An 18,326-nucleotide genomic window follows, 5' to 3' on the forward strand; every position below is an offset into this window, starting at 1 on the left:
AAGGATTGCTATATTTTGAGGGCAGCCATAAGGAAAACACTAACACGTTTCCACTAACTACAAAATAGCCAGTGACAAAATGTTTGGAAAGACTTCTCAGCTGTTGGGCCATATAAAAGTGGGCCATATAGAAGAAACATTGCATAAGACAGCCCTTTTGGTGTCTTGGATCTGCATTATTTTTAGGGCCCTAAAATAGATAACTGTCACTTAGCACAGAGAAGCATGCCAATAGCAATGAAGCTGGCATAAGATCAGGGCTATATGCTTCACAAAACAGCAATTATGGGGACTTCCTGGTCCATATTTATGGCAAACTGCTTGGATGACAGCATCCCAAATAGAAGTTGAAATCTCTTGAGTTTTCCACATCAGTATGTTTTCCATATAAAGCTGGAAATAGGTCATATGAATCAAGCCTCCAAATACCAAATAAATAGCTTTTTAAAATGTGCAAAGGAAAAGGGGCAAGAAAAAAAAAACAGTGGCTGTCATTTTTCTTTCTCAATAAATGTTTGTAACATTGGAAGCATCAGTGTGCTTACAAACAGATAATAGTTCAGAAGGAACTGGGCAGCTATTCTATCTTTTCTTAATATCTTTCTATGTTTTCTTTGAAAGACAGAAGCAGTGGGAGGAAAACATGCGAGAGTCTCAAATTGCAGACAATGTTGTCTGAATTCCATTTCTCCTCAGAACAGAATGTGCTCTCAGGGAAGGTACTTTCTCCCCAAAGGCTCATTTAGAAGTTCCTGGTCACAAATACGAGCTCTTGACTAAGGCTGTTTAAATAAAAATAAATCTGCTCCCTATGACAAATTTGTGTTAGAATGGGCAGTACTCCAATCTGTCCATTTCAAAATGGACACTTACTCAAAGGATTCCCTCCAAGCCCCTCCCTCTGAAAAACGAAAACCTTTGTCTGTTTTAGCAACTTTCCCAAACATATATGAAACATTTGCATATTGTTTTGCCTAATGTATGTTGTTTTTAAAATGCAAATTTCCCTGACCGTGTTATTTTATATGTATTTCCCTAGTTTAAAAACTGTGTATTTAGATGTAAGCGCTTTTTTATTTTCAATGCTCCTTTGGGTATCACATTCCCATGATATTTTATGCTGATGTTTTGACCACTCAGAACCACCACTACCTAAATTGCAGCTTTCTTTTACAAAGTTACTTGTAACTAGGCAGTGTTTCTGGAACCTACGTAAGACTTCAAGATTTTTAAAACTGAATCTGAGATTACACTCAAAATTTACTTTTAATGCTCTCTAGCTGTTTTGGTCTTAAAATCTTGCAGGCACCAAACCAAATCACAAATTAGCTTTCTTTCCTACAATCCTCCATTGACATTCTAAAATTGTACCAGGTACTTTTTTGATCCAATGATCAGACACAGATCCTTGTCTCAGAGCATCCCAGCCACTGGCCTCCATTGCATCAGAGCTCTGAAACAGCATCCAATTGCTCTGAATTGGTTTTATAGTTCTTGAATGTCAAGAGCCATTGCAGCTTGAACCAGGAACTCACAGTGCAGCACAGATATTTTTGTGGAGTGATCTTTTACCGTTGTATATTCCCTGAGGGCCAAAGATTGGGTTCCTTTGATCTGGAAAGATTACAGATCCAAAGGCCACTTTGCTGCATATAGCTCTGCCTTCTGACATCCAGTTCCCAAGACTTTCCCGAGATCCCATGCCACAGATAAGATCCAGCAGTGCCACAGGGTGTAGGTGAAAATGGATGCATTTTATCTGATAACCTGAAATGTTTTTTATTAAACATTTTAGAAAGGAATTTAAAAGTGAAAGACATATAAAAAGAATAAAAGAATAAAGTACAATCAGTAAACCACAATGGAATAAGCATGGGTTCTGAAATGTCATGGAGGTTACAGTTTTTCAAGATATCCTTAGGTAGTTCTAAAGTTATGATTTCAGTTGGATCACTTTCTAGAGAATAATCTAAAAGTCTTTATTAAGGTTTATACTAAAATTCCTGGCTAATACAGTATAAACCACTAACTCATCCCCAAGAGTCTAATTTATTATGAAGTTCAAACGTAAACTCTAAACATAAAAACAAACAAAACAAATTTGGGATGTGGTACAAACAAAAGGTTATAGTCCTAGAATGGCTTTTATTTTTATTTATCTTTTTATTTTATCTATTTATTTTCTATCCCGCCTTTATTATTTTTATAAATAACTCAAGGTGGGGAACATACCTAATACTCCTTCCTCCTCCTATTTTCCCCACAACAACCACCCTGTGAAGCGAGCTGGGCTGAGAGGGAATGACTGTCCTGCGGCAGTCTGGAAAGAGCATCAGCCAAAAAGTTCTTTTTCCCTGGGATAAACTTAAGTTGGAAATTAAAATGGCTGAAAAATTGAGCCCAACGAATTTGCTTTGGGCTGAGGCGCCTGGGTGTATGGAGTGCTTCGAGGTTGCGGTGATCCGTCCAAACCTCGAAAGGGGAAGAAGCCCCTTCCAAGAGGTGCCTCCAAGCCTTCAAGGCAGCTTTAACAGCAAAAGCCTCCTTCTCCCACCCATGCCAGTGCCTCTCTGTTTCAGAAAATTTTCTAGAAAGATAGGCACAAGGCTTCAAAAGCCCAGTGGAATCCTTTTGCAACAAAATAGCCCCAATAGAGAAATCAGAGGCGTCGACCTGAACAACGAACGGAAGGTCCGGGTCAGGGTGGGAAAGGATGGGCTCTTCAGTAAAAAGAGCCTTCAACCAATCAAAAGCAGCCTGACATGCAGGAATCCAATTGAGCACGGCCCCCGGGTTCTTAACTTTGCGAGTTTCCCCCACCCCCTTTGTGTGCAACAAATCAGTTAGGGGCAGAGCAATCTCCGCGAACCCCCGGACAAAGGATCTATAAAAATTGGCGAACCCCAGGAAACTTTGAAGTTGGCGCCAGGTTTGGGGCTGTTCCCAAGTAAGCACAGCTTGAACCTTAACAGGATCCATTTCAATGCCCTTGTCGGAAATCCTGTAACCAAGGTAATCCAAGCGAGACTTATGGAATTCACATTTAGAAAGCTTAGCATAAAGCTTGGCATTCCGAAGCTTGGTGAGCACTTGTTTAAGAAGCTGTTCGTGCTCTGCCAAAGACTTACTATAAATGAGAACATCATCCAAATACACCAAAACCCCTTTAAACAAGTGGTCATGTAAAACTTCATTGATGAGTTGCATGAACACCCCCAGAGCCCCTGCCAGACCAAAAGGGAGAACCTTATACTGGAAAGAACCCAATGGGCAATTAAAAGCTGTTTTCCATTCATCCCCCTCCTGAATGCGAATGCGATAATAAGCTTCGCGGAGGTCCAACTTTGAGAAAACTCTGCCGGTGGACAGATGTGCGAGCATGTCTTTGACGAGAGGCAGAGGGTACTTGTTGGAGAGGGAGGTGGAATTTAACCCGCAGTAGTCCGTGCAAAGTCTGAGGGTGCCATCCTTCTTCTCCCGGAACAAAACAGGGGCCCCCACAGGCGAATTCGCCGGTTCAATGAAGCCACGAGCCAGGTTTTTATCAATGAACTCCCACAAGGTGGTAAGTTCTTTCTTAGTCATAGGGTAAATCTTCGGCTTCGGTAAAGGGACATCAGGAAGAAGTTCAATAGAACAGTCTGTTTTACGATGGGGGGGGCAATTGGTCGGCCTCCTCTTCCCCAAAAACATCAGCAAAGTCTGAGTACATAGGTGGCAGACCCTTTAAGGGGGACGGAGAAGCTATAGGATTAACAATTTCTGCTCGCCCCGCCATTATAGGCAGGGAATGTCCCAAAAGAGGAGCTTGATAGAAGCCATCCTCAAAGGTAATAGAGCGGGACCTCCAATTGATATAAGGATTATGAGTGGTGAACCATGGAATCCCTAACACAACTAAAGGATTTCCCACCGATGTGACGATGAAGTGCAGGAGTTTGAAGTGGGAGCCCATCGCAAAGCAACTTCCCCAGTAAACTGTGTGGCAGCCCCCCCCCCCGCTGTGGAGCCATCAAACTGCTGAAAAAGCAGCGGCTTGGGAAGAGGGAAACAAGGCAAATCCAATGCCTTGACTAAGTCAGGATGGATTAAACATCTGGAACAGCCCGAGTCCAGTAAAGCCCAGACCTCGACGGATTTGGATTGAAATGCCAATTCAATTTTGACCACGAGGATAGGGCAATCAGCACTCACCATGTCAGAACTGCACCCAGATTCTACCACCTGCCCCACGGCGCCGGTTAAGGCAGGTGGAAAGTGTTTTCTGCCAGCTGGTCGAGGGCAGTTAAATTGTCACCCAGAGTGTAGACGTCATCGTCGTCTGTGGAAGCCATCGCCGCCGTCAACCTGTGAGGAGGGTTGAGTGGTTTCTTGGCCGGCTTTTGTGGTGCCTTGGACAGGCAATCCGGTGTCTTAGCCTTAGGGCAGTCGACGGCGCGGTGACCTGGTTTTCCACATGTGATGCACTGTCCACGGACAAAGCGATGTTGTCTCTCCGTATCCCATCTCGAGGTTGATGGTAGAAACGCCGCTCGAGTAGTGGCGGCAGGCTTGTCCTCTTTGGTGGCCATCATAAAGGTGCGCTGGGCATGTTCAGCTTTACCAGCGAGGCAAATCCAGTCATGTAAAGAGTTCGGATCATCTCACCCAAGTGCCCAGCGCAGTACTTCGCGATTGAGGCCATCCTTAAAATGATCAATCAAGGTGGCCTCGGACCATTCAGGAACTTTACCCGCCAACACCTTGAACTCAAGAGCATAATCAGCCACAGGCTTTTGCCCTTGGACAAGTTCTTTAAAAGCGTCCTTAGCCCTCTCTTTAGCCAAGGGATCTTCAAAATAGTGCTTCAGCGCTGCCAAAAAGGTATTGAAAGAAGCGAGGGCTGGAGCTTCAATCTCTGCCAGCTGGACATACCAGTCAGCCACCCTGCCCTTCAATTTCGTGGCCACTGCCGAGATCTTTTCTTCCTCTGAAGGAAAGAGGTGGCCATGGCATCTCATGTAACTGGCGGCATTGGTGAGAAAGAAAGAGAGGTTAGCGGGGTCACCATCAAACTTTACCGGGAAATCCCGTGGAGTGCCTCCCAGCTGTGGGACCCCAGCAGATGGACGGCCAGGAGCCCCCCCAATGGGAGTGGACCCCCGCGGACCTGATGGAAAGTCTCGTGGTTGGCTTCTCCTTTCAGCAGTCTGCAACGGTGAGGGCGGGAGGCTAGGTGGCCCGCTTGCTCCCGGACCGCGGACAATTTTCACTAGGTCCCCAAAGGCAGCCGACATAGAGCGCAAGACGTGTTCCATCGATTTGATTTTGGATTCCAGGACCCTGATTCTATCAAGTGTGGCGGAGTCCTCCAGCCCTGGCCCCTCAGGTAGCGGGCTCCCCAACACATCTGGGTGCACCCCCCTCAGAGTGTCGGGCCAGCAGAGCTTCCAGGTGGAGTGCGATGTGCCGGGCCGGGGGTCCATCAGGGCATCCCAAAGAAATTGTTCCTGTCCTGTCACATCTTCCGCCGGGTTTTTTTTCGATCCAGTGGTAGAGTTGGAGTCCCCCGACTGGGGTGTGGGGTGGGTTGGGATGGGGCTCGGGTCCCTGCTCGGGAATGTCGACTCTGGAAGTTGTCCCGTTTCCTCCTCGAACTCCGTAGGATCCTTTCCCCCTTCTGCCATCACTAGTCCCCCTTTCGCAAGGAAATTTTCCGGTAAAGGGTGCGAGGCTAGTTTAAAATAATGATTCTCAGCTTTATGTGATGATTGCCTTAATCCAAATAAAACTCTCAGACTCAAAATCACAATTCAGGTTCTGGGTTTATTTAGAAAAGAGTGCAACAGGTAAAAAGCTGAGAATGAGAAAAGCGCGTCTAAACTCAAACTAAATATCATCGTTTCAAACATCAGCCCACCCCCTCCTTCACATACAGTACAACCCCACATTCCCAGGTGCTCCTAACGAGCTCTGCTGATCAACGGGTAAAAAGACCTTGACATTTAAGAGATAGCCCAAACACATTCCTCCCTGGCACAGTCCAGCACGTCTTGAGTACAAGGCTCTCAGCAGCACCCTCCCAGCCAGTATACGTATCAGCACCTTGGCAAGTAAACTGTTACGATGCATAAACACCGCAATGGTGAACATGACATCAAGGTCACCCAGCCGGCTTTCATGCCCAAGGAGGGACTGGAACTTTCAGTCTCCTGGATTCTAGCCCGGAGCCTTAACCACTAGACCAAACTGGCTCTCCAGTTCCAATTCTTTAATAAGAATTTAATTCTACATCAGATTTACTTTTTAAATATGAAACTATTTTGGACATCAAAGCATAGTCCCATAATGTAGTTAGCCATTCTTCCAAGGAAGGAATCAAACAACCTTTCTAACAAGAAGCATATAATATCCTTACTAGAGTAATGAAATGTACATCTTAATCAGAATTACCAATATCTCTTTAGCTGAAAAATGTGTACAAAATTATCCAGCTCCTGTGATTATCACCTTGTTTGAAGAGCTGCCTATCTCCCAGATTTATATTACTGCCATCTACACTTTTCTTTGGATTTCAGTTGGAAAATAGCAATATTGATTAGGCTAAAATAAGAAAACTATAGACAGCTGAACTTGCTTTCAGCAAAATGTACTTATCTGCTTTTGACTCATGAGAGAGGCTGGTGGAAGATGGAATGAATGAAACAATCTGGTTCTTTATTCCAACAGTCTCTTCTGGGTGCAAAGTAGACTGTTGACCTGCTTTGCAGATCTGGAACAAGTGCTTTCTCCCACCAAACTGCTTGTTTTGAGCATAGAAACAGGGTGAATTAAATGGAAGAAAAGGAGGTTAGCTCAGAATGAGTTTATTCTGGCCATATAGAAGGAAGCTTCACCTTCTACATGTCCAATATAGAAATGTAACTGCTGGAAAAGATATGAAATATTCCTCACTTGCACTGATGGCTCACTTCTGGGCTGGAGAAGTAGGGGAAAAAGCCCCCTACTCTACAACTTGCATAGAAATAGACCAGGCTGCTGTGGGAGAAGTCACATATTGCTACATCCTCTTTTGACTGCCCACTCACTCACCTTGGTAGAATTACTGGTCACCTATGGTGGTCAGGAGAATATTTAAAGATCCAGTGCATTGTTTTAAATGTTTTTCTGGAAGTAGGAATGGAGAGAACAGGATAGTTAATATAGTGTACCGCTGGCCACAATAAAGTAGTAGCTTGCAAATGTAAATTAGATCATTAAAAAAAAACAGGAATACTTTGTATGTGTTCTGAGCATCACAACTTGATCTTTAGAAATAGGTCAATTTATAAGCCACATCATATTATTTAAGGCTATTGATATATAGCAGACTATATATAGTTGAGTAGAAGACATCATCACTTTGTGTGATACATTCATTTGACCAGGGTTACACTGTGTTGTCATTTTTTTAGGAATGGAATTTTGTCCAAGTGTACGAAGTCAGCGGCTGCGTACAAATAATGATGTACGGGTCTGAGCTGGATGTTTCCAGACATTATCATAAAGAATGGATCCAAGTTCCACAATCCATGCTCCAATGGCTACTGATGTCACTCAGCTGCCCAGTCCTGGAACATTCTGGTCTATCAGGGAAAGGTCAAACTAAACGTTACATGGGAATTTTGTAGCTGGAAGTCTTGACATTAAAAAAAGAAAAATATATAAAAAGTAACTATGGAGAGTGGACTATCTAGATAGTATTCATGATATGGGAGAAGAGAAAATTAATCCTTCACAGCAGTTGATTCATTGATTTTAAGGGCTTTCACCCACTTTCTCCCAGCTTGGTGCTGCTAATGAAGGGTCGGACAACTTGGCCACATGTGAAGGCTATCAAAATGGAGAAGGTTAGTTTACACTTTTAAATCCATGAATTTCTTCATCCACAATTAATGGCAGCTTTGGGAGGGAGGTGGCATAGGAGCAAAGGATAAAATCTCCTACTTACAAGTTTAACTGAAGACCCATCCTTGCATACCAGGGTTTTGGTATAAGTTCTAATCACAGAACTCCAGTCTCATGAAGTTTGACCAAGTTAAAATTGCCTGTAATTCCGCCTTCTAATCAGCAATCATAATGACCCAGTGATCTAATGCCAGTGAAAATGAGTAGAATTACAACTGAAGGACAGTCCTTTTTTTTTTAGACAAAGTTTTAAATTGGGAGAAAACCACAACTTGATCCAACTTGAAACACACATGCACACACACATGCACTCAATCCTTCTCAATAGCAGTTAATAAATTATTCTATCTAGGTTGGGAGTCATTCTTGCTGATGGTTTGATGTAACAACACAGATTTGGAACATGAACAACTGATGTTGACCAGGGAGGTAGCTAGCAATTTGAAATTGGTACGCTTAGCACAGAAGCATTTTGTCCCCATACTCATAATAATCTAAGGCATCTGGTATTATATAGCCTATCATCACTTACGCAGTAAGTGTGCTGAGATGCTGATATCAGAGATGCTGATGTGGGGGGAGGGAAGAGTATGTATCTCAGGAAAAAATTATGGCAATTTTTCTGGAATAGGAAAACTGGCATGGTGTTTTAAGCATTGCATGTGTAATGGTATGTGGGAAAGACCTTGGGAGATGGGGCGAAGAGATGCTGCCTAGGGAACAGTCAGATAAGAGAGAGCATAACCTGCTGGTGGATAGTGGGTGGAGCAAGAGGCTCAGAAGGACCCTCCCTAGTTTTTCGGGCTGTAAAGGAGATGGTGGGCAAATTGTACTTTCAGACTTGTTAGACTGATGTCAGCCCTACCAGGTAGACCAGGTAGGAAACATGACACGATAAGCTAATTCTACTTTATTGAAAAGCTACATTAACAGAATCTTGTTAACTTGTATTTGTTATCTTGTATTTGCAGAGACTTACTGCAAATGTTGGCAATGTTCTTCAAAAATGGCTCTTATATAGGCAGTTGCCTTAAATTGAATCAAGCCATTATTTCCTTTAGGCTAGTACTGCCTAATCCATTGGCAACAGCACTACAGCGATCATTCCTGAAAGAAGCTATTTCAGATCATTTTAACAAGAGATGCCAAAGGTTGAATTCAACCTCTGACAGAACATTATACTGTTGTTGTTGTCGTTTGTTGTTGTTGTTAACTTTGCTATTTCACACAGTCTGCCAGATAGTTCTGCTGGATTTGGTACTTTTGACTATTGGATTCTTCTCAAGAATCTATGATAGTTAAATATCTTGTTGTAATATATACTTTGCTCCAAGTAATGCAACTGTTTATATTGTAATTGATAAGTTGAGATTCTGTTCATACATTATATGATAAAATGAGGAGTACGGACTTGAAAAGTAAACTATCAAAGACCGAAGTGGTTGTATTTGACAGGGAAAGCAGAGTGAAGTGTTGCAAGTTATGCATAAATGCTGAATAAGTGGATGAATTTGTGTGCCTTGATAGAATATTTACAAAAGATGGGAAACTTAACAGAGAACTATTAAGACATGTAAATGCTAGTAGGAAGTTAGTGTGTACTGTGTGCACTCTTACAAAGAATAAAGAAAAGAAGTCAAATGGCTATGTACAAGGGTATACTTTTGTACACTTTATATGAAGGTGAGAGCTGGATATGTCAGGAGAAACAAAAGTAACTACTACAACCACATGGCATCACAGTAGCACACAAAACCAACTAAAGCTCCCAAAACATCTTAAGCAAACCAAATGACCCAGTAGCCGAAGAAGAAAAAACAGGGGTCATCTACAACATACAATGCAAAAACTGTGACGGCCACTATGAGGACAGACAGGCAGAAGACCAGCAGACTGCATCCACAAACACCAACTAGCAGTCAGAAGACATGATGAAAACTCCTTAAACTCACAACACAAGGACAGACTCAACCACAGTTTCAACTGGGAAACTATTAGCATCTTAAACCAAGCCAAATTCAAAAATGCTAGGAAATTCCTGGAAGCTCAGCATTCAGACAAATCAGCCACCAATAGACACAGAGATAAACCACATTTCACACCATTCAAAAGAGACAATAAAAAGCCTAGGAAGGAAACAAAAAGACTAGAACACAGCCCCTCCAGCCAACATTCAGATAAGCAGAAATCAACCCTAGACAAACAATCAGGCAGAAAACAATACTCTCCAAGGAACCACCAAGGAGGAAACCACACTGCCCACCACAACTAGCAAGGCAAGTTATTGTATATAAACAGGCAGCAAACCCCACACTCACTAGCACTGAAGATGTTATCTAGTCAGGTAATGAAACGTCTGCAAGCAAACAACCAAGCCCAGAGAGCACCAAGGACTCCACAGTTCAACCCTGTGGATATTCCCTTCTATTGGACATAACAGTAAGTTGAAAGCAGTAGGGAATAGGTCACTTAAGAAGTATGTGTGATAAAACAAGACGAGATAGGGTCAAGAATGAATGGGTGATAAATGATTGTGGATTGAATACAAAAATGAGTGACGAGTATGAACATACATTGAGATAGTTCTGTCATATAGATAGAATGAGCATGGATTGTATTACAAAACAAATATATGAAGGAAGAGTGAAGGGTTTTTTTTAAATAAATCTTTATTAAAAGTTTTACAAAGAACATAAAAACTAACACAAACTAATAAAGAGTAGAAGAAAGGAAAGAAAGAAAGAAAGAAAGAAAGAAAGAAAGAAAGAAAGAAAGAAAGGAAAGCAGAAGTGCAGAAAGAGTGAAGGGGTTAAGAGGAATGAAAAGATAGTAAAAGTTGTGGTTGGACAGAGTTAATGAAAACCTCAAAAGAGAGGTGAGAAGTTTAAAGAACAAAGGCGATATTGGAATTGGGGTATAGATGGGGTGAAAGTAAGGATGTTTTGCAAAGATAGAAAGGTATTACAGCCCTTCCTATCTGTGTATCCCTTCTCCCAGATTCTCTTGCCAGCATCCTTCATAGGAAACTGCTATGCTGGAAATAGTCAAGCTCGCTCCTTCCTTCCTTCCTTCCTTCCTTCCTTCCTTCCTTCCTTCCTTCCTTCCTTCCTTCCTTCCTTCCTTCCTTCCTTCCTTCCTTCCTTCCTTCCTTCCTTCCTTCCATGTCATACTCATAAGCTGAACACCACAGTGTGTGGCCTTTACCCAAGCACTGACAGTTAGCTGAACTATTCATTTTGAAGCTCATTGTAGGAGGAACAATAGAGCCATGCACTACTTCTGCCAACTGAACACCCAAAAGACACATCAACTTTTGTTTTAAAAAGAAAAGAAACAGAAACAGGCTAAAGAAGAGGAAAGAAAGGAATAGTCTCAGAAGGAAAATATTAGTGTGGATATGACTCACTTCTGAGCTAGATACATGACATCAGGAATTAATTCACTATTAAAATCTGGAAAGGAGGGTGGTGAAAGATAAGAGAACTTGACCCCAAAGTAACAGAGCTGTATCAACTTTTTTTCAACCGGATGCCTTCAGATGTGGCCAAGATAGCTAAAGATTATGAGAGGTGTGATTCAGTTCATGGGAAGGGCATCCTGTTGGAAGAAGTCTGCCTCTAGATAGAAAAACTGAATAAAAGGTTTACCAGCATCAAGGAATTTAAAACTCTGGATAAAGACTATGATTCCCACCCCATAGTGAAGTTGACAATTTTTAAACATTCTCTGAGGTGTTTTGTAAAGTTGACAATTTTTAAACATTCTCTGAGGTGTCCAGTAAACATTAAGGAAAATCTTTTGTTGAAATAATCCTATCTTAAGACCATAAGGAACATACTCAGTCATCTTTAAAAGCCTTAATTGCTTATCTGTTAATTTTTTAATTTTTTATTTTTTTGGCCATTCAATCATGTCTTATCCTCAGCTACTGCCTGGACTAGTCCCTGAAGTTTTCTTGGCAAGATTTCAGAAGTGGCTTGCCATTGCCTTCTTCCTGGGGTGAGAGAGAGGGACTGGCTCAAAGTCACCCAGCTGGCTTTCACGCCTAAGGTGGGACTAGAACTCCCGGTCTCCTGGTTTCCAGCCCGTTGCCTTAACCACTAGACCGAACTGGCTCTCATCTGTTAATAGGGCATTACAATTATTTATTACAAAGTTTCTAGCAAATAACTAATATCTACCTTAATGATATATTTAGTTGTTTATATAAAAATATAGCAGACAAAATATTGTAAACAAAACAAAAAAATGCTTGTAATTTCAGCCGGGGATTGTCTCAAAAGTGTAACTTTATCATGTCAATAAGGATCATAGTTCTGCTTCTTTCCAACATCTTCCATATATCCTTTGCAGATTATAATGCAGGAAATGCAATGAAATTATTGCTAAAAATGAGACAAGCCCCTGCCATAATACCAAAAGTGTTATATCACAATTTTCTAATTGTGGCCATTTTTTTTTTGTTTATTCGTTTAGTCGCTTCCGACTCTTCGTGACTTCATGGACCAGCCCACGCCAGAGCTTCCTGTCGGTCGTCAACACCCCCAGCTCCCCCAGGGACGAGTCCGTCACCTCTAGAATATCATCCATCCATCTTGCCCTTGGTCGACCCCTCTTCCTTTTGCCTTCAATTGTGGCCATAGTAGCTTAAAAACAAAGCAAAACCTTGGTTGCTTGTATTTAAAAAAATTGAATTAAAAATATATGCCCAATGATAAGGTTGAGAAGCAGAAAACCTGTATCATCATATGATAGCTGTTGTTTAGGTAAACAAAATCAAAGGATTGTCCTTCCCATAGAAGATTTCTTCTTATGTTATTAATCTGTTTAAAATGCATTAATAGTATTAGCATAAGAATTTTTTTTATCCATTCAGTTCTTGTGAAGGATTTAAAAGTTGTCATACATCAATCTAATTAAACTCTGGTATGTAACTTTGCAGTACTTTCCATGTATTAGAATTAAGATTAGATGGGATAGCATTGTAATCTAATACGGAATGACCTGATTAAAAACTGCAGTCATAATTATCTGGTCTTTAGCTAAAATAATAAGAAGTTAAAAACCATATTTCTCATTCCCTCACAAATTCAAAGACTTCTTAATCAGAATTAATACATGCCTAGCAAGTTTTGAAATTACACACACACACACACACACACACACACACACACACACAGGACTAACCCATCTCCTAGATAGAGCTTTCTCTTGGGAAGACTATACATATCTTGTAAAACAAAACTGCTTTAGATTTTAGTTGCCCAATGTAGTAAGTAACTGTCTCATCTTTGAAGGACATTTAAGGTGTTTTGTATTCCATGAAACAAATGAATGAATGAATGAGAAAGAAAGAAAAGAAAAGAAAAGAAAATATATCAGTATTTCCATAAGTAAAAAAAAAATTTTTTTTTGGCTGATGTAAATAAAAAAATAAAAAAGAATACAGAAAAGAAGAAACAGAAAATATAGGAAAGGAAAAAGGAAGTTAATTAGAAAAGCTAAAAATAGAGAAAAGCTAGAACAAAATCAAAGAAAAGTACAAACCAGAAAGTATTAAAAATTTACACCTTCCCACCCCGCCAAGAATTTTATTACTTCTGGGGCTTCTAGATGGGACATAATGAAAATACAGAAGAGGAAGCTCCCCTGCTCCAACCAAGATAGCCTTACTCCCTCTAAAGGTAATGACAACAACAACAGCAACAACAACAGCAACAACAACAGCACTTTTAAAAAAAACCCTGCTACTCCTTTAGTTCAGATGGCAAAAAACTTCCATGGCAGTAAACTTTTCTATAACCGTATCCAGGGAAAGCAAGGAAGGAGGGGGAGGAGGGGGAGGAGGGGGGATGGGGAGGAAAAATAGCAATGGAGGTTCTGCAAAAATAATATTCTTTGCTCCCACTTAAGAGACTCCACTTGCTGAGGACCTTGTAGATCTCAAACCTAGATAGATTAGGCTTTTGAGCTAAACCTGTGTTTTTCAAACTTGGCAGCTTTAAGATATGTGGACTTCAACTTCCAGAATTCTGGGAGTTGAAGTCCACACACCTTAAAGTTGCCAAGCTTGAAAAACACTGAGCTAAGCCTACACCATAAGCAGTTTCAATGCCAAGTATATATTCTGGCTTCAATGAAAGGCTCATTTATACATTTTCTTGTGAAAGCTGCTGTGAGTTTTCTTGCTCAGCAATACTGTATAAAGAATGTTTAGGAATCACACATTACTTCTGTGATAAAGACCCTATGATTTCATACTGAATATCTTTGCTTACTGTCAAAACTATTTCCTCATCTAGCATATTGCTTAGCTACATTTTTATATTGCAGGGTCCACATGTTTTAATCTGAAGCATCAGCTATTTAGTTCAATTACTGAAAGCACTGATTCAAATTGCGCACTAAGATTTTTATCTGCATAAATTCAGTCATGCTAACACTTTTTATACCGTATCATAAGAAAGAGTTTTTAAAGTGGAAAGGTGGCCTGCCTGCCTGCCTTCCTTCCTCCCCTTTCCCCGTTCCCCTTTCCTTACTAGGGTCTTATCCACATTGCCCAGTGGCCCTGTTGCCAGAACAGAACAGCAACTAGTTTTTGAAGGCAGAAACAGAGATGTCAGCTTTAAACAGATCGTTTCTTTGCAAATTTGTCCTCTGTGTGTTTTCCAGGTAAGAGGTGAAAGTAGTCTTTTTCTCTTATGTCACCTTGATTGCTTTTGTCTGTTTGGGCTCAAGCAGTTTACTATTGTACAGGCTAACCCCAGATATTTATTGGCTGTTTTTTCAGAGGAAGGAACACCTCCTCATCTTAGGCCATAGTTGTCCTCCTCTTTAAGAGCTTCTCAGACCTTGTCCAGCTAACTAAACGTTCACTCTGTGAAAACTTTCCCCTTCATGTGACTGTGAAACAATGACATGGTGGAAACCTGTACTTTTTTTTGCTTATGCCCTCAGTTAGCTAGGTAGCTGAAAGAAAGAAAATAGTAATTTAAAAAAGTTTCTGCTTACTTTTGAACCAGCGGCCTCTTATATACTAGTGGCAAAGTTCTTAGGCACTATGCTGTTTTAGCATTGATCAAGGGAGGTATGGAAGTTATTAGAGTGCAAAACAGTGTGCAAAAGAAGGAATACTTATTTTAAAAGTGGGTGTTGTATCTGCATATATGTACATTTTTCATGCTTTAACTACACCCATAGGCACACAAACACACAGGAAGGAAAGTGATTGACAATTGCTTTCCTAGAACAGAAAGGTGGGAGGTCATAGCAGCTGAGAAATTATCCAATAGGAAGAGGTGGTAGCCAGCAGTCCAGACTCAGTGCCTGTTGTCAAAATATCTCAGACATATTTTTCTTAAGCAAGTTTAAACTTAAGTGGCCATGAGAAGAGGACTGCTTAAACTGTTAGTGCAGATATGCCTTAGTTTTAGATGAAGCTGTTGGCTGATCTTCTGCCAGCTCAGCCAACTGCTCTCCCTATTTTTTATCTTCTTGATTTTGGACCCATCATAAATCAAGCAGGAATCACTGTAACTTGGTAACTGAAACAGAAAAAAGTAGAAGTTTTCTGTTTACCAATTAAGCAATAAAGCCAACAAAAGATAAGGAGATTGACACTTAACTGGGAAGAGATCAGAAGTCATTTATTCAGGCATTGTCATATCAAATGAAAGTCTTGGGTACTTTTGGCATAGCATCACCTCCAGATTGCTGGGGAGATAAAAATGTCTCTTTTAACTCTTCAGAAGAAAGATAGGATAGTAATGTAATCACAAATAACTGAAAAAAACAGTGGCTGATAAAATATTTCCTTCGAGAATATCAAGAATTCATAGATGTGCCACTGTAATTAAAGGAAGTCTAATAGATATTTTCACATATAACAAGGCAAATGCAACACTAAATACAAAAGATTGTCCCTCATGGTTTTTTCCTGTTTAATACATTTGCATGAGAATGAATCCAAATTAAGTAATTTGGAATGAAATCATCCTCTTTTTAAGGTTTCTTTTGAAATGATATTTCTACTTTATTGTGTGTGACTTTAAAAAGTTTTCTCCATATGTTGTTGGCTGATAAGAAAAGGTGAAATAATGTGAGGAAAGTTCTGAAAGGGTGGTGCTACTCAGCTACCAGCTGTTAAAGTGATGGAGAAGTCTTGAGGTGGGAAATATCTAGCAGGCTTGGAGCGAATCGTTGAAGGGAAAAATCAATGACATATTGATCTGAAGGGGGAAAAAGAGCCTTCAATTTCCCAAGATCCTTAGCGTAATGAAGACCTTGGTAGGGGTGAATTGGGATTTCCTCTCCCTCCAGCATTTTTTCCCTTTCTTTCTCTGATGTATTCATTTCTTTCTCTCCCCCCATACAAATAACAGTATCCAGAGTCCACTCTACTTGCATGCAGCGAAAGAAAGATGGCAGCCCAGAAATTGGCTAATCAGAGAGACAGGAAAAAATCCCCTCAGTGCACCAAGGGTTCTTGGAATAAGAAGGCCATGGCCAGGAGTGTGCGTCCCCCCTCCCCCTCATTTGGTCCCTGTGAGCTTGCTTTTCTCCTATGCAAGTCAGTGGAGTTGAAGTTTCTAAAACACACCTCAAACCTGAAAGACACCCCTCCCCCCACATCTGAATTAGTTAAAAATGAATGGGCATTTTGTGAAAAAAAGTAATTTGGAGAAATAGATGCTTACAGTGTGCATTGCTAGAACTATAAGCCAGACTGCTTGATTGTTTTGATTTGCTGTGAGCTAGTATGCTGGCATCTACTTGTTTCCCACTTTGCATGATAAAGTGACACTAAAATGGAAGCATATAAGTACTGGTACACATACATCTGTTTGCATGGTTCAGTGAGACTAAAAAAGGATGGTTATCTGCAGACCTAGGATGCTGGTTTGTTGCTCCCAAACAAGCAAGGATTTGTAGGGCAACAAACTTGGTTTATTATATTTGGGAGTATCAAATCAAGAGATCTGGATAATGTTTCAGATAGATAGATAGATAATAGATAGATGCATATTGAGTATGCAAAGAGAGGAGCAAAATGAAAACAGATGGGCAGGGTAAACTAACATATTGCCTTTTTACAGTTAACCAGAATAAGGCTGGCAATTGGTTTTTATGTTATGTGTGAATGCAGCCATCCTGTGTAAGTGAATCTTTTCCATTGATATTATTTATATGAATCCAGCTCAGCAACTGTGAGTGTGAGTTCTCAAAAGCTTGCAAGACTTTCCCAGGCCCAAGTGAGATCTTATGAGATTTCAGCAGCTTCATCTGAGATTTCACTCCCTGTCTAAAGGGATTGCAGGCTCATATTGCAGAAAATGTTATTTATATGGAAAAATCCAAACATTCAGTCTTCTTCATGCAGGACAAAATGATATTTACTTATTCATTAATTTGGGTTGTGTCTATTGAATTGAAACATTGGCTGATATTTTTACATACAGCTTCTTCTGAATGATTTAGTTGGGAACACTCATCTTTGCCCTGGAGAATGACTACTGCTCCATCATCAAACAGCAGAAGAACCAGTCTCTGTAAAGAAGTCCATGCAAGACACACGATGGGGGAAAACTCCCTGGCCAACCCACAAATCAAGACCCAATGGCAGCCTGCATGTAAGCTGGTATTAATGCAAACTGCTGAGAAGTCATGCTGTACAAGTGGTCCTTTTCAGCAGTCAGGGAAAGAACTGTAATGACATGCGCAAGCGTTTAGGGCTACTTGTGAAGAAAATTGGGTAAGGGAAATGATGCATTATTAAGCAGACTTCTGGCCACAGGGAATGGGATCACAAGTGAAAGAGGCATCCCACCTTGTTTGCGGTAACACCTTCTCTAATCATTTCATAATGAGGCAATAGGTGTGCTCATTCATCAATATTTATGACCTCCTGAAGCGGTTTCATGTCATATTGGTGTTAGGAAATGGAGCCACTCAACAAACCAGAGGCTTTGTCAGCGCAAGTCATGAAATATTTATTTTCAGCTATTTATTGGCATGACCACTCCAATAAAATGGGCAACTAATTCATGTTCAGTGCAGTTGTTCCCCAGGTTGCTGTAATATATGGCAAAGCTTCGTCAAGTGCCATCTATTGGCACTTTTTTGGGAACATGGTGGTATAACTATTCATTACATCAAAGCAATCAATGAGGCGTGTGTGTGTGTGTGCATATGTATGTGCATAGGTAAAGGTAAAGGTTTCCCTTGACGTAAAGTCCGACTCTAGGGGGCGGTGCTCATCTCCGTTTCTAAGCCTTGGAGCCGGCGTTGTCCGTAGACACTTCCGGGTCATGTGGCCAGCATGACGACACAGAACGCCGTTACCTTCCCGCCGAAGCGGTACCTATTGATCTACTCACATTTGCATGTTTTCGAACTGCTAG

The 18,326-nt window shown here is 40.9% G+C and overlaps 1 protein-coding gene across 2 annotated transcripts in view; it reads left to right on the forward strand.

The window, feature by feature from the left end:
• The window catches only part of TMEM38B (transmembrane protein 38B), a 255,952-nt gene that overhangs the window by 218,366 nt on the left and 19,260 nt on the right, over positions 1–18,326 (forward strand). Inside the window, exon 7 of one of the 2 annotated variants that reach the window (XR_010067305.1) lies at positions 15,487–15,499. The exons of the other annotated variant lie outside the window; for it this stretch is intronic. The gene's annotated coding sequence lies outside the window, so the exon portion shown is untranslated. Of the gene's footprint in view, positions 1–15,486; positions 15,500–18,326 lie in introns of those variants that run through there. 2 annotated transcript variants of the gene reach the window in all.

The sequence above is a fragment of the Candoia aspera genome, chromosome 2, assembly GCF_035149785.1.
Source record: "Candoia aspera isolate rCanAsp1 chromosome 2, rCanAsp1.hap2, whole genome shotgun sequence".
Lineage (NCBI taxonomy): Eukaryota > Metazoa > Chordata > Lepidosauria > Squamata > Boidae > Candoia > Candoia aspera.